Source organism: Apostichopus japonicus, chromosome 8, assembly GCF_037975245.1.
Source record: "Apostichopus japonicus isolate 1M-3 chromosome 8, ASM3797524v1, whole genome shotgun sequence".
Classification (NCBI taxonomy): Eukaryota; Metazoa; Echinodermata; class Holothuroidea; order Aspidochirotida; family Stichopodidae; genus Apostichopus; species Apostichopus japonicus.
This window is the reverse complement of record NC_092568.1, coordinates 39467622-39472976: the sequence shown is the minus strand read 5'-3', so window position 1 is coordinate 39472976 and position 5355 is coordinate 39467622.

The window sequence follows — 5355 nt, the reverse complement described above, 5'->3', positions numbered from 1 at the left end:
TGATGTCAATTGTATATTTGTGTAAAAGTTATCATCTCATCACTCTTATAGGGAGGATGAAGAATTGTAGGGCCTTTACCAGTTGGCCATATACAAATACTATGTCAGTTGCAACAAATGCCATGGTGATGGTTAATTTTCCTGAGTAGCTTCTCTAGGAGGTTCACCCATGGTGGGATTCCACAGGGTGACCGAATTTCCGTGACTGAGGGAGGAGTCAGACATGTCTGGGCGTGTGTGCCCGCGCGCGTGTGTAATCTGTTCGATGTTACTGACGAAATGTCTTTATTAAAACGTTGACTACATACATTGGCAATTTATTAACACTTTTCATGGGCAATTACGTACCGGTACACTTGTAGGGTTTCAACATAATGGAATATTTACTGCCTCCCCTTTGCCGGCTTAACACTATTAAAACATTACTAGTCACATTTTCATTATAAGCTGTTGGGTATACTTTCGTCTGTTATCTTTTGCTCCTCAATTGATTATTTTTGTCATTCTTGTTGGTATTCCTTCGTTTTCTACGTTTCTACAATGCTTGCTTTGTTTGCTCTGCTTTTTCCTTAAAGGTGAATATAAACAGTTTATGTTAGCTAAATGTGCATCTTTTACAAATGACAAGCCCGACACTTTGAAACTGTTCATTGCATTTAGGTATACTAGACTACATAAGCACCGAGTTGTCTGAAATTTGCAATTAGGTTCACACCTCAAAAACCTATTTAATATGTCCAAAAACAGAGTGTCCATTTTGCATATAGCACACAGTAGTGGAGTTGCGTTTAGTTACATACAAATACTCCTTAGAATGATACAGAGAATTGTTCACGTTTAGAAAAGACACTTAAAACAAAGGCTTGGGTTATATCCTAAGAAATCAACTACACATTTCATGTCTTACCTGGTCGGATCAAAACTTTTTGATGTCACAATCTGGTTTCTGGCTTTCTAGAACCATGAACCATCTTCTATTGAGTGCAATTAGTGCAAATCTTAAGGCGGCCATTTTGAATATATATATATATATATATATATATATATATATATATATATATATATATATAGGCATATATATATATATATATATATAGGCATATATATAGGCATATATATATATATATATATATATATATATATATACACTATTAAAACATTACTAGTCACATTTTCATTATAAGCTGTTGGGTATACTTTCGTCTGTTATCTTTTGCTCCTCAATTGATTATTTTTGTCATTCTTGTTGGTATTCCTTCGTTTTCTACGTTTCTACAATGCTTGCTTTGTTTGCTCTGCTTTTTCCTTAAAGGTGAATATAAACAGTTTATGTTAGCTAAATGTGCATCTTTTACAAATGACAAGCCCGACACTTTGAAACTGTTCATTGCATTTAGGTATACTAGACTACATAAGCACCGAGTTGTCTGAAATTTGCAATTAGGTTCACACCTCAAAAACCTATTTAATATGTCCAAAAACAGAGTGTCCATTTTGCATATAGCACACAGTAGTGGAGTTGCGTTTAGTTACATACAAATACTCCTTAGAATGATACAGAGAATTGTTCACGTTTAGAAAAGACACTTAAAACAAAGGCTTGGGTTATATCCTAAGAAATCAACTACACATTTCATGTCTTACCTGGTCGGATCAAAACTTTTTGATGTCACAATCTGGTTTCTGGCTTTCTAGAACCATGAACCATCTTCTATTGAGTGCAATTAGTGCAAATCTTAAGGCGGCCATTTTGAAATATATATATATATATATATATATATATATATATATATATATATATATATATATATATATATAGGCATATATATATATATATATATATAGGCATATATATAGGCATATATATATATATATATATATATATATATATACACTATTAAAACATTACTAGTCACATTTTCATTATAAGCTGTTGGGTATACTTTCGTCTGTTATCTTTTGCTCCTCAATTGATTATTTTTGTCATTCTTGTTGGTATTCCTTCGTTTTCTACGTTTCTACAATGCTTGCTTTGTTTGCTCGAGTTCGAAAGAAAGCTTGACTCCATCTCCAAAATTTGCTTGAACCTCTCACATACCCTAGCTTCAAGACAATGTCACAAATTGAAGAGGGATAATGTCACGCAAAGAGTTAAGTCTTCTGGTGAAACCCAACTTGAAACCTCAAAAAGAACCAGGTCTCGCAGATTCCGTCGGAAAGAGATACAGACCGCATGCAACACCACCAAAAGTGCAGTTGTTACCATTGATTGCCAACTCTCGGCAGGAGAAACAAACCTACTCTCCAAAGGTCTAAATTTTTGCCCTAAACCACGGCAAGTAAACGCTCAGAAACTTTCTCTTGACCTAAATCTGTTCTATCGACGCTTACGTCTCCGTGAATTTTTTGCCGACGAAAATGGCAATAACACCACGCAAGAAACCAACGACTTGAATTCCAATTTTAAGCCAAAAAGCTCGTGGAATCCACCCAAGGCCCATTGTGCGCCTCTTGAATCATTTATTTCGGCCATTGAAGAGGATGTCAAAACACACACCTCCGCCCCAGACTTCCGTGACAATCTCAACAAAACTGAGAGACAGGCCATTCATGAACTGCGGAAGCGCGATGACATTGTCATCAAGCCAGCCGACAAGGGCTCTGCAATTGTCGCTATGGGCAAACAATTCTACAGAGAGGAAGCCAACAGACTACTCGGCAACCCTCAACACTACAAACTCCTGGATTCTGATCCAACTCAAGAAATCACACAAAACGTGAAAAGAGTCATCCAAAAGATAGTCTCTAACGGTTCCATTGACCGCAAGTTAGGCCAAAACCTCCTGGAAAACGACCCAAAACCTGGTCGCTTTTATTTTCTGCCTAAAATTCACAAAGAAGGCAATCCCGGGAGGCCCATAATATCGGGTAATGGCACAGCGACTGAAAAAATTTCCAAATTCGTGGATCTCCTCATCCAACCTCTCGTTTCGGCCCTACCGTCCTATGTGCAGGACACTACGGATTTCATCCGGAAAATTGGGGAAATAAAAAATCTTCCCTTATCTTCTCTGCTAGTTACCTTGGATGTGTCTTCGTTATACACAAATATCCCTAACGAAGAGGGCATTTCGGCCTGCACAAAAGCATTCAAACCGATACGTGGCAAAACCCCCACGAAGAAAGAATTGGCCGAATTAATGCAACTTATCTTGACCAACAATAATCTGGTATTTGGCAACAAACACTACCTCCAAATTCATGGCACCGCAATGGGTACCAAAATGGCACCGTCTTTTGCCAACATCTTTATGGGAAACCTCGAGAAAGAATTTTTATCTCGACAAAACTTGAAACCACACACGTGGTTACGTTACATTGACGATATCTTTATGATATGGACCCATGGTGAGGCTAATCTAAAACTCTTCATTGATGACATAAACTCGTTTCATCACACTATCAAATTCACTGCTGATTTTTCTGGACATGGCGTTCACTTTCTGGACACCACCGTGACCCTACAAAATGGTTCACTCAAAACAGACTTGTTCAATAAACCTACGAACAAGCACAACTACCTCTTACCAAGCAGTTGCCATCCACGTCACTGTACCAGAAATATTCCGTACAGTCAAGCGTTGCGCATTCGACGCATATGCTCCTCTGAAGTCGATTTTGATTCACGCACTAAAGAACTGTCACAACACCTCCTAAACAGACAGTATTTTCGGGGTACTATTGAAAATGCCATCAAAAAGGCTAAAAGCAAACCCCGTACCGAAACATTGACGTACAAAACTCGTCAAACCAGTTCCAAAAGGGTACCATTGGTTACTGAATTCCACCCTGGTCTCCCACCACTGGCTAATATCATTCAGAAGAATTTTCACCTACTTCAAGGCACCGAACGCCTGAAATCAGTATTCCCAGAATTACCTGTCATCGCTTTTAAAAGACCCAGCAACCTACGGGATATCTTAGTTCGGGCATCCTTTCGGGATGACACCCCATTAGGGGAAAGCAAAACAGAAACTACAGGATCATCGCCCTGTACACAAAATTGCAAAACGTGCTTACTTGTCGATTCGACCGGGGCCTTTCAGAGCAACCAAACCAAACGTACGTTCCAAATTCGGCACAAAATTAACTGCCTATCCAAAAATGTCATTTACCTCATCTACTGCAATATTTGTAACTTACAATACATTGGAGAGTCAAAAAACACTCTTAGAATGAGAATGACACAACATAGATCGGCGATCAAAACAAAAAAGATCTACCAACCCGTTGCAAATCACTTCAATCTCCAAAATCATTCAATTGAGAATTTGCGTGTTATTGCCATTGACCAGAACGATTCTTGGACAGATAAATCTAGGAAAGCGAAAGAAAATTTCTGGGAACTAAACCTAAAGACCACGGCACCATTCGGTTTAAACATCAGAAACGATTTGCCGTCCCAGATAAACCAAAACAATTCCTTTACAATTACGACGGAATCGGATTAAAATAATCCGACGCGGATTAAAATAATCCGAATTTCTAAAACTTCTGCTCTATTCAGCAGAAATCAGTAAGTCGCTTTGCCTTTACAACCATGCCGACATCTTCTCTATAAAACAGTTTCAATTCCTGCTACTCCTTGTCACTTTCGGTGATCATGCACTGAAGAAGAGCTAGTTTTGCTCGAAAGCTCTGCAAAAACCAAACATTGGCTGTTTTACTTCCAATCACTTACCTAATTCATTTATTGTATCTCACTCGAGATCCAGCCTTTCTCTAAATGCAGCATAGTTGTTTAACAGTTTTTCCGTTATTCCTATATATATATATATATATATATATATATATATATATATATATGTATATATATATATATATATATATATATATATATATATATATATATATATATGCCTATGTGTATATATATATATATATATATATATATATATATATATATATATATATATATATATATATATATATATATATATATATATATATATATGCCTATGTGTATATATATAGGAACCATCCCTAATTCTTAATTTGTATCAAATATTATACATATATAGATAAAGTCGGCGCCTACGACCCATACGTTGGTGGGTATCGTATTTTTTCGTCACCACATCTTTACATTGGGCTTGGATAGAGTGAAATTGTATGTGTTGTTAGGCATGCGCATAGCATTGGGGCGGGGGGGGGGTACTATAGTTAGGGTTCTTAGCCTTGGGTACTGTAATTGGTAGGTTAAAATGGCTTTCAGGAGAATTTCATCCGCACGATTGTATATATCACCGAAATAAGGGGGAGAGAAGTTTTTTAGCAGTCTAAAAGTATATTCAC